Source organism: Dendrobates tinctorius, unplaced genomic scaffold, assembly GCF_039654945.1.
Source record: "Dendrobates tinctorius isolate UK_male_01 unplaced genomic scaffold, ASM3965494v1 ptg000154l, whole genome shotgun sequence".
Lineage (NCBI taxonomy): Eukaryota > Metazoa > Chordata > Amphibia > Anura > Dendrobatidae > Dendrobates > Dendrobates tinctorius.
This window is the reverse complement of record NW_027361821.1, coordinates 10,878,884-10,891,276: the sequence shown is the minus strand read 5'-3', so window position 1 is coordinate 10,891,276 and position 12,393 is coordinate 10,878,884. Positions and strand designations below refer to the sequence as shown.

Below are 12,393 nucleotides of genomic sequence, written 5' to 3'. Positions count from 1 at the left end.
GACATACAGTACATATAACATAGAGTAACATACTTACCAATACTTGTCACATTGTTCCCCGAAGCCATTGTCTTTTCCGGAATAAATATTAACATAACAAACCACAAAAATACTCACCCACGATCCGAAGCAGTCCACGAGTGTGTCCCACGACGATCTTGGGTAGAGAACGGCAGCATCAGCTGATGCTGCCGTTCTCTACGGGCTGCAGGAATCCAATGACGGAAGGTAGGTATCCTTCCGCACTGTATTCCTCCGCCACTTAAAAAAAAAAAAAGTCCCTAGTCTCACTTTATGCCATTGCTGTGTGGGAAATTCCCACACAGCAATGGCATAAAGTGAGACTAGGGACTTTTTTTTTTTAAGTGGCGGAGGAATACAGTGCGGAAGGATACCTACCTTCCGTCATTGGATTCCTGCAGCCCGTAGAGAACGGCAGCATCATCTGATGCTGCAGTTCTCTACCCAAGATCGTCGTGGGACACACTCGTGGACTGCTTCGGATCGTGGGTATTTTTGTGGTTTGTTATGTTAATATTTATTCCGGAAAAGACAATGGCTTCGGGGAACAATGTGACAAGTATTGGTAAGTATGTTACTCTATGTTATATGTACTGTATGTCTATGTATGTATTGTATGAATGTATTGTATGTATGTAGTATATATGTGGTATGTATGTAGCATGTAGTATGTATGTAGTATGTATGTAGCATGCATGTAGCATGCAGTATGTATGTAGCATGCATGTAGTATATATGTAGTATGTATGTAGCATGCATGTAGTATATATGTAGTATGTATGTAGCATGTATGTAGTATGTATGTGGTATGTATGTAGCATGTAGTATGTATGTAGCATGCATGTAGTATATATGTAGTATGTATGTAGCATGTAGTATGTATGTAGTATGTATGTAGTATGTATGTGGTATGTATGTAGCATGTAGTATGTATGTAGCATGCATGTAGTATGTATGTAGTATGCATGTAGTATGCATGTAGTATGTATGTAGCATGTATGTGGTATGTATGTAGCATGTAGTATGTATGTAGCATGCATGTAGTATATATGTAGTATGTATGTAGCATGTAGTATGTATGTAGTATGTATGTAGTATGTATGTAGCATGTAGTATGTATGTAGCATGCATGTAGTATGTATGTAGTATGTATGTAGTATATATGTAGTATGTATGTAGCATGTATGTGGTATGTATGTAGCATGTAGTATGTATGTAGCATGTAGTATGTATGTAGCATGCATGTAGTATATATGTAGTATGTAGTATGTATGTGGTATGTATGTAGCATGTAGTATGTATGTAGCATGCATGTAGTATGTATGTAGCATGCATGTAGTATGCATGTAGTATGCATGTAGTATGCATGTAGTATGTATGTAGTATGTATGTAGTATGTATGTGGTATGTATGTAGCATGTAGTATGTATGTAGCATGCATGTCGTATGTATGTAGCATGCATGAAGTATGTATGTAGCATGCATGTATGTATGTAGCATGCATGTAGCATGCATGTAGCATGCATGTAGTATGTATGTAGTATGTATGTAGCATGCAGCATGTATGTAGCATGTATGTAGTATGTATGTAGCATGTAGTATGTATGTAGCATGCATGTAGTATATATGTAGTATGTATGTAGCATGTAGTATGTATGTAGCATGCATGTAGTATGTATGTAGTATGTATGTAGTATGTATGTAGTATATATGTGGTATGTATGTAGTATGTATGTGGTATGTATGTAGTATATATGTGGTATGTATGTAGTATGTATGTAGTATGTATGTAGTATGTATGTAGCATGTAGTATGTATGTAGCATGCATGTAGTATGTATGTAGATTTTTTTTTTTTAACATTTAACACATTAGCCGGATGATGGGACTACTACTGTCCCATCATTGGCTAATGTGTCAATCACTGTCATGGTAGCAGGCATCGCCAGATGGGACTTGTAGTCCCATCGGACGATGCTTGCACAGACCCCTGGACATCAGCACAGCCCCCCGGCAGGCCGGCACAGCCCCCCGGCAGGCCGGTACAGACCACCGGCAGGCCGGCACAGCCCCCCGGCAGGCCGGTACAGACCCCCACAGGGTGCACAGACCACCGGCAGGCCGGCACAGCCCCCCGGCAGGCCGGTACAGACCCCCACAGGGTGCACAGACCACCGGCAGGCCGGCACAGCCCCCCGGCAGGCCGGTACAGACCCCGGGCAGTCCACACAGCCCCCCGGCAGGCCGGCACAGCCCCCCGGCAGGCCGGCACAGCCCCCCGGCAGGCCGGCAGAGACCCCCGGAAGGCCCGAAATGACGGCGCATCATGATGCGCACACACCGCGCATCATGATGACGTCAGGCTGTCAATCAACTGAACTTCCGATTCCGATGCCGAATTCCGATATTGAAAAAATATCGGAAGTCGGTATCGGAATTCCGATACAGCAAGTATCGGCCGATACCCGATACTTGCGGTATCGGAATGCTCAACACTAGTGAGTATAAATGTTTTTTTTGCATGTGTGCAGTTTCCTAGGGTTGAGGGAGATCATGCATAACAGGAAAGGGGGGTGACGGGACCATGCATAACAGGAAAGGGGGTTGAGGGTAACCATGCATACCAGGAAAGGGGGTGAGGGTGACCATACATACCAGCAAAGGGGGTGATGGGACCATGCATACAAGGAAAGGAGGGTGAGGGTAACCATACATACCAGCAAAGGGTGGAGAGGGACCATGCATACCAGGAAAGGGGGGTGAGGGGACCATGCATACCAGGAAAGGGGGGTGAGGGTGACCATACATACCAGCAAAAGGGGGTGAGGGGACCATGCATATCAGGAGAGGGGGGTGAGGGTGACCATACATACCATCAATGGGGGGTGAGGGTGACCATGCATACCAGGAAAGGGAGGTGAGGGTGACCATACATACCAGCAAAGGGCGGTGACGGGACCATGCATACCAGGAAAGGGGGGTGACAGGACCATGCATACCAGGAAAAGGGGGTGAGGGGACCATGCACACCAGGATAGGGGGGTGAAGGGACCAAGCTTACCAGGAAAGAGGGGTGAGAGGACCATTCATTCCAGGATTGGAGGGTGAGGGGGACCATACATATCAGGATTGGGGGGTGAGGGGACCATGCATACCAGGATAGGGGGGTGAAGGGACCATGCTTACCAGGAAAGAGGGGTGAGAGGACCATGCATTCCAGGATTGGAAGGTGAGGGGGACCATACATATCAGGATTGTGGGGTGAGGGGACCATGCATATCAGGATAGGGGGTGACGGGACCATGCTTACCAGGAAAGAGGGGTGAGAAGACCATGCATTCCAAGATTGGATGGTGAGGGGGACCATACATATCAGGATTGTGGGGTGAGGGGACCATGCATACCAGGATAGGGGGGTGAGGGGACCATGCATACCAGGATAGGGGGGTGAGCGGTACCATGCATATCAGGATTGGGGGCTGCATTATTGCATTATTATTAAATCTTCATAAATAAACTACATATTCTAGAATACCCTATGCGATAGAATCGGGCCACATCTAGTAACTCTATAACACTCAGACAAAAGAAATATAAGAACTTTTGCTACCTGCAAATGAATCATATCCCAAACATTTAAAGGGATAAGTATCCATAATGTTAAATTTACTGCAATCATAATCCCTTTTTTGTGGGAAACATTTGTGGGTTTCTGCATGAAGCATATGTTCTGGCATTATTCGAAATGTCAATGCTTTTTGTTTCACAGAGATATTTCATTGGGATCCATCCATGTCATTGCATACACTGGGGAGTCAAAGAACTGTGTCTTTCCCAATGCAGGGAACAGCATTGAGTATTGTCTTGTTAGATCTCATAGTCGCTTTTTGATATCCAGAAATGTAGCCCGCTTTCTCTGCACTTCTGGTGAAAAGTCAGAATGTATGGCGACCTTATTACTATCCATCTCTCAGAGTAGTTTCTTAGACATCAGTAGCATTTGGGATTGAAGTAGTTAATGCACAAACCTCCTGTACAACATCTTGTAACAATTAGCTTGAAGGCAAGTGTCCCTGTGATTCTTTTTCTCTGGTTGTGGCCTGGATATTTTCCTACACTGTCAGGTCTTCAGAGAGTGTAGAGTTGACAGTTTTATAGTCATCATCAGGCATGGATGGCTCCATAGATGCAGAGTTGGTAAACTGCAATAATTTTACAGCTGCAGTCACAGCTGCCTTTTCCTTCCTTGGTATGGGAGCTGATGTCGCCATATTGGAAAGGTCTCTATCAAGGGTCTGTTCTTTTACAGCCTTTGACCTCATCATGGTTGGCTGCTTATTCCTACTGTATATTCATTGTGAGCAGATGGAAGAGGTCAGAGCGAGACAGCTCAGCTCTTCACACTGAATCAACAGGATAATGAATGATAAATATGTGGGAGCTCAGCACCACGTGTCCATGCCATTCAGGTCATGTCCCAGCTAGTCAATTTTTAATCACGTGATGTCATGGGGAAAAGAGAACATTTAACTGGGTGGAAATGCAACACGATCAATTGTAAGAACACAGTGCTATATAATATGACTGCAATGTATTAAGAGGATACAAATTTTGGTGGGAGTGCTTCCTTAAAAGGGGAAAAAGTGGGTGATTATTTTGCTTACTTTTTTATGTTACTTTGACAAAAGCCATTCCAAAAACCTTAAGTTTCATTTTTTTAGCCATTGAGAGATGGACCTCATTGCCTGGTTTGTACTTATAGCACTCATGCATTTCAAACAGTGTCAGTATTGACTTTTCAGCCTATAGAATATTGGCCTAAAAGTCTTGAGGATCATCTAGATATGTTCTGGCCAATTTAAGATGATATTTTGTGTTGTTTTGGTGAGTAGGTGCAAGAAAGATTTGTAGTTCATAAAATGATCTTCTGAGTTTTTTCATGACTTGTGACCTTGTGCGCTTGGTGAAATTGTGGTAGGCTTGCCACTCATGAGCAGGTACAACATTGTTTCAAGCGTTTTGCCATTTTGTGATTAATGGCTCTCACTGTGTCATCTGAAGTCTTATGACCCTAGCACTGGCTTTGTTAAATTTTCCAGACAGAAACATTTTAGTGACCTTGTTTATTTAAGAATCTCTTTAGAATGTGTTGCTTTCATCATCATGTGTTGCTTTATGAAACCTTTTCTCTGCTTCACATTATTAGGCATATTTTAATTAAGTGAGGTTTAGAGTCAATATGTCTTGCAGAAATCATAGCTGGATAGGATTTCAGAAATTGATACAATAATCAATTGAATGAAAATGGTGCATTTGCATATTTTTAACTGCTTATTCTTTAGAATTAAAATTATAATTTAATTTGAAAGCAACATATATCTCCAAATACTATTAACCCACATACAAAGTAACAAAGGAAATAAACATGTGTATAACAACACATGTGTAATTACAATAATTCTCTGGGAGAAATATGGTACTTCATTTTCTGAAATAATTTCAGGGGTGCCAACACTTTTGGCCATGACTGTATACAGGTTAAATCTGCAAATTAATAACATTCCAGTGCTCGTATCCTAACTGAAAGCAGAGTTTTAACCCCTTTCCAACATTGGGTATAAATTTACGCTAATGTCAGACTCCCTCCCTTTGAAGAGGGTTCCGGCGGTGACCCCACATCTCTCTTTTTGAACAGCTGACATGTGCCCGGAATAGCGGCGGGTGGAATTGCGATCCACCAGCGGATATTAACCTGTTAAATTCTGCTGTCAAGCTCTAACAGTGGCATTTAGCTCGCCATTGGTCCAGAAATCTTCCCACCGGTCACCCCGTCACGTGATCGCAGGTTACTGGTGTGTTGGCATGACCACCAGAGGTCTCCTGGAGACCTCTATGGTTGTCAGTGCCGGATTGCTATGAGCGCCGTGCCAGTGGTCAGCGCTCATAGCAAGTGAGGTTTTCTGTTAAATACATGTAATCTGATCATCACCTGTATGTAGCAGAGCCAATCGGGTTGTGGCAGCTTCTAGTCTACCATGGAGACTATTGAAGCATGCCAAAAGTAAAACAAAAATGTTTTTAAAAATATAAAAAAATAAAAAAATATAAAAGTTCAAATCGCCACCCTTTCACCCCATTCAAAATAAAACAATAAAAAAATCAAACATACACATACAGTATTTGGTATCACCCGATCTATCAAAAAAAAAGGATTAACCTGATCGCTAAACCGTGTAGTGAGAAAAAAGTCAAAACGCCAGAATTATGTTCTTTTGGTCGCCACGACATTGCATTAAAATGCAATAACGGGCGATCAAAAGATCGTATTTGCACCAAAATGGTATCATTATAATAACCAGCTCAGCATGCCAAAAATAAACCCTAAACCAACATGAGATCACGAAAAATAGAGACGGTACGGGTATCAGAAAATGGCGCAATTTTCTTTAGCAAAGTTTGGAATTTTTTTCATTACTTCGATAAAAAAGAACCTATACATGTTTGGTGTTTATGAACTTGTAATGACCTGGAGAATCATAATGGCAGGTCAATTTTAGCATTTAGTGAATCTAATAAAAAAGCCAAACAAAAAACAAGTGTGGGATTGCACTATTTTTGCTATTTCATCGCACTGTGATTTTTTTCCCATTTTCCAGTACACCACATGTTAAAACCAATATTGTCGTTCAAAGGTTCCACTTATTCTGCAAAAAACAAGCCCTCACATGGCCATATTGAATAAAAAATATAAAAATTATGGCTCTGGGAAAAAAGGGAGTAAAAAACAAAAATGCAAAAACAAAAAAGCTCTGGTCAGGAAGGGATTAATATTCATGGGATACATTGGCTTTTAAGACATAGAGTTCAACCCATAGTGGCTTCATTGTTAGGCTATGTGCCCACGTTGCATTTTTGAAGCAGAATATTCCTGAGCTGAAACGCACACTCTCTTCCCGGGAAAACGCATGCATTTGATGAAGCGCTTTTGTAAGAGTTTTTGATGCTTTTGTTAAGCATTTTAGCATGCGTTTTCCTATGCGATTTTGCAATACAATTGCAATTCTGCAAAATTAATGAACATGCTGCGATTTTTACCGCTAAGCGTTTCCGCAGCGGAAAAAAACGCACCATTAGCACAACATGTGCGGCAGAAACGCGCGTCTAAAAGCACCGCAGAAACGCTTTAATAACAAAAACGTGGGCACACAGCCTAAGAAGTGGTTCTCCTCATTTCCCGACACTGTAATTATGACTTGCTCTACATGGATGCTCTGCAGATTGAGCTATTAATCACAGTGCGGGGACATGCTTATAGCCATCCCTTGTGTTTTGAAGGATGACTTTGGCCTCTATAATTTAAATCTGGTGGTTCCTGGGAGGAATAATGTTCATTTTCTCCTGGTAGCCGCACTTTCTGTAGGGTGACCATACAACACTGGAACGCTATTAATTTTCATATTAACTCTATATCTGCAAGTTAATAGCACTTGGAGACTTGACAGGTTAATTTGAAGCAAATATGATTCTCTTGAACTAAAATCTTGAATATTCCATGTCATAAATGGCATCGCTTTTCTTTCTTAGAGCCCTCTTCTTTAACACTTTGACCCATCATCAGTTTAGAAGCATAATTCAAGAGAATGTCTTCATTTTTTTCTTCCGGAAGTCTTGTTATTCTGTGACCTTTATATTCCAAGACGCCATTTCATCCACCATTCTGTGCTGATAAAATGTTGATCAAAAATCCCTTTTAACTATTACATTTTTTTTAATGCTCATAGTTGCCAGGAAAAAATCTGCAAAACTATGTTGCTTCATACAGTTGCTTAGTACAAATGAGAAAGCTTTGCCTGACAGTAAACTGATAGAAAGGTCAGGAGAAGAGGCATCTCTAGTGGAATAAAAACATTAAGTCATTCGAACAAAGGTCACTTAGCTCTACTTGTATGAGCCTTTATCATCTATCTGACAAGGCCAACTAGATATTGATCATGTGAAGCGCCTTGGCAATCACAAGTGGAGCTTGAGCAAAGTGAGAGGGGAAAAAAGTGCGGCTAGACTTCTAAGAATCAGACTGCTATTCTTTAATGTGATGTGAATTCTGCAAGGTCTGTGTTTTCTTATAATCTGGCCCATTATCCTCAAGTCATATGCATTTTATTCTCAGACGGTATGATGGATACAGCAGTAGGGTTTTATAGGAATTCTTTGCCTGGGCTTTAAAATGTTCAGTCTTTGTATAATGAAATATCTCATTATGTGTAAGAGAAGAAAACAAAGTGCTGCTGACTTTAGGGTTTAGGCACATAAAACTAAATTCTAAAATGTCGGAATAGAAATAGACTGTGGGCCCGATTCGTTATTGCATTTGCACCACTTTTTTGGTTATTTTTTGTGTTTTTCACGTTTTTTTTTTGCACTTTATTCTTCTCATTTGCGCTTGTTCAAAAGTCTATTTCACCTGGGTAATTTTTTGTGTTTATAACATTTAGTGGAGTTTGGAGTTTACACTTGCTTCAGCTGATACATCAATCGAGACTTTTCAAAAAGTCATAAAATTTGGATCGAATCTCAGTTAATCCTCCCTGGCATGGTTTTATGTATGCCAGTTAGGGCGATTGGACCACAATGCATGGGTCATTGGTTAGCACACTGCAGCCTTGCAAAACTAGGGTTTTGGGTTCAAATCCCACCAAGAACAACATCTAAAAGGAGGTTTTATGCTCTCCATGTGTTTGCGTGGGTTTCCTCTGGGTTCTTTGTTTCCTCTCTCAAGCCAAAGACATACTGATAGGGAATTTTGATTGTGAGTTCCAATGGGGATAGTGATGATGATGTCTGTAAAGTGGTTTGGAGTTAGTGGCTCTTTCTAAGCAAGCAAAATAAATATATTGTTGTGTGTTATTTTTAATAATTAAAGATCATTTATTTTATTCAAGTACTTTTGTTAGGTTTTCTTGAGCGTTAATTCTTATTTAAAACATTCTAGCAGTGTCACCAAATTTGCCATAAAGACCTCATTGAATGACCAACCTATCAGAAGCATGGAGTCTCCTGACCCTTGTTGGCTGATTGAAATTGTAAACTTATGGTGTTAATTTCAGTGAAGAGATATATTGTCCTTCATAACTCAATAGAAGTTACAGAAACTTTCCCTAACTTCATAAGAGATCTGAATGTGGCTACGTCACCGTTTGACATACTGGTAAAAACTGCTGTCTGATATGTGTCCTGATTCAGTAATTTAGACTCCTTGTTATACATAAAGGTCCTAGAGGTGGAATCCCATTCATTAGATATTTATGGAATATACTGTGCAATGGAATATGCTACGTTATAAGAACCAATGGTAGTCATATTGATTCACAGAGTGTAATGCAGATGTCCCCAATTCTAATTAGAATATACACTCACTGGCCACTTTATTAGGTACACCATGCTAGTAAGGGGTTGGACCCCCTTTTGCCTTCAGAACTGCCTCAATTCTTCGTGGCAGAGATTCAACAAGGTGCTGGAAGCATTCCTCAGAGATTTTGGACCATATTGACATGATGGCAACACACAGTTGGCGCAGATTTGTCGGCTGCACATCCCTGATGCGAATCTCCCATTCCACCACATCCCAAAGATGCTCTATTGGATTGAGATCTGGTGACTGAGGAGGCCATTTGAGTACAGTAAACTCATTGTCATGTTCAAGAAACCAATCTGAGATGATTCGAGCTTTATGACATGGCGCATTATCCTGCTGAAAGTAGCCATCAGATGTTGGGTACATTGTGGTCATAAAGGGATGGACATGGTCAGCAACAATACTCAGGTAGGCTGTGGCGTTGCAACGATGCTCAATTGGTACCAAGGGGCCCAAAGAGTGCCCAGAAAAAATTCCCCACACCATGACACCACCACCACCAGCCTGAACCGTTGATACAAGGCAGGATGGATCCATGCTTTCATGTTGTTTACGCCAAATTCTGACCCTACCATCCGAATGTCGCAGCAGAAATCGAGACTCATCAGACCAGGCAACGTTTTTCCAATCTTCTACTGTCCAATTTCGATGAGCTTGTGCAAATTGTAGCCTCAGTTTCCTGTTCTTAGCTGAGAGGAGTGGTACCCAGTGTGGTCTTCTGCTGCTGTAGCCCATCTGCCTCAAAGTTCGACGCACTGTGCATTCAGAGATGCTCTTCTGCCTACCTTGGTTGTAACGGGTGGCAATTTGAGTCACTGTTGCCTTTCTATCAGCTCGAACCAGTCTGCCCATTCTCCTCTGACCTCTGGCATCAACATGGCATTTCCGGCCACAGAACTGCCGCTCACTGGATTTTTTTTCTTTTTCGGACCATTCTCTGTAAACCCTAGAGATGGTTGTGCGTGAAAATCCCAGTAGATCAGCAGTTTCTGAAATTCTCAGACCAGCCCTTCTGGCACCAACAATCATGCCACGTTCAAAGGCACTCAAATCACCTTTCTTCCCCATACTGATGCTCGGTTTGAACTGCAGGAGATTGTCTTGACCATGTCTACATGCCTAAATGCACTGAGTTGCCGCCATGTGATTGGCTGATTAGAAATTAAGTCTTAACACACAGTTGGACAGGTGTACCTAATAAAGTGGCCAGTGAGTGTATGTAAAGCAGAAACATTTGCACTTTTGGCCCTAGAAATGTTTAGAATCCATAAATTTTATATATTCTGTCAATCCGTACCATAATAAATACATTTAGTGGGCATCTGAAGCAAGCTGTACTTCTTCTGAAGCACAGTGACACTGATTACATTTTCATGTAATTCCTAAATGTCACTCCAGAGAGGAAGAAGACAACAACTCTACTGCCACTTACAGGAAGTAGCAATCCTAAAAGTTAAAATCGACTCTCTAATGAGCTTTGCCACATGACATAGCATAAAAGCTAAAATCTCAATTTTCAAACTGAGATTTTAGTTTTGGCTTTTATCCTCCTAAGTCATTTTACTTGTTTTTTTTCTTTTTGCTTTTTTTACATTTGAGGGAGTTTAAAGTTTTCAGCCGATTCATAAACTCTGACTTTTCAAAAAGTCGCAAAATTTGGAGAAAATTTAAGTTAATTCTCCTTAGGCCTCTTTCACACTTCAGTTTTTTACAATCAGTCACAATCCGTCAGGTTTTGAAAAAAACGGATCCTCAATTTTCTTTTGAGGATCCGTTTTTTTTCCCCATTGACTTCCATTACTGGCGGATTGTGACGGATTGCCGTCCGTTGCATCCGTTTTTTTTGCGGATCCGCCAAAAGTTGCTGTCCGTCACCATCCTCAAAGATTTCAAAACGGAGCTTGCAACGTTTTTTTTTCTGGCGGATCCTCCAGACACTAATTTAACCCGAAATTCTTTCTGGGTGCTGGACAAAAAAATTCTCTCTCTCTCTCTCTCTCTCTCTCTGTCTGTGTGTCTCTCTCTCTCTCGCGTTTCGTTTAAATTTTCTCATTTTCAGGATCCGTCTGAAAACGGATCCTGTGCCATCCGTTCACATCAGTTGAGAACGGATCCGCTTGTCTGCCTTTTTGGCGGATTTGAACTGATGCAAAAAACTGAAGTGTGAAAGAGGCCTTAGCCTGATTTTATGGATGCCAGTTAGAGCACATTCTGATATCCGTGGAAATTAATAATTGGACCACAATGCATGGATTTTCTTTGGTCTTACAAACAAGCAATCCCTGCATGTGTTGTGGCTGTTGAACAACCGCGTGATATGCAGGCATGGGGACTTTAATATATTTTTTGAGCATGCCAAAGTCACTCAGTTAGTACCCAAGCATGCCACAATTTATCTGAGCATGTTTGCTTATCACTAGTGCTCAGATATAGCATTATTCGCGCATGCTCAGGTGTTACCTGATCATCGTGGGTACTCAAGTATTTTGTTTGAGTCCCCACAACTGCATGATTTGCGGCTGTTATACAGTCACAACACATGCGAGGATTGCCTAACAAACAGGCAATCCCCGGATGTGTTGCTGCTGTCTAAGAGCTGCAAATCATGCAGCCACCGGGACTCAAACATATTACTCGAGCACCCACAATACTCAGAAAACACCCAAGCATGCTTGGAAAACACTATATCTTAGCATGCTTGCTCATTACTATTAGGCATCCATTCCATCTGGAGACCACATGGGCAACACCAAGAAGAGGCTTTCATGTGAGAACACTTTAACAAATCTACACCTGCGACTATGATGTAGGGTGGCCTAATTTACAGTAGCTGTACTCCTTTAGTCTTTATTCCAGCTACAGTAACCACTCAGTGTTATATTCTCCAAAGTGTCCCAAGAACCAATGTTAAACAAAACAGTGCCAGGCTGCATGTTGCTCATACTTCTGTCGGCATCCTAC

At 41.5% G+C, this 12,393-nt stretch overlaps 1 protein-coding gene across 8 annotated transcripts in view; it reads left to right on the top strand.

Moving 5' to 3' along the window:
- The window catches only part of TENM1 (teneurin transmembrane protein 1), a 1,357,925-nt gene that overhangs the window by 235,681 nt on the left and 1,109,851 nt on the right, over positions 1–12,393 (top strand). The gene's annotated exons all lie outside the window — the stretch shown is intronic.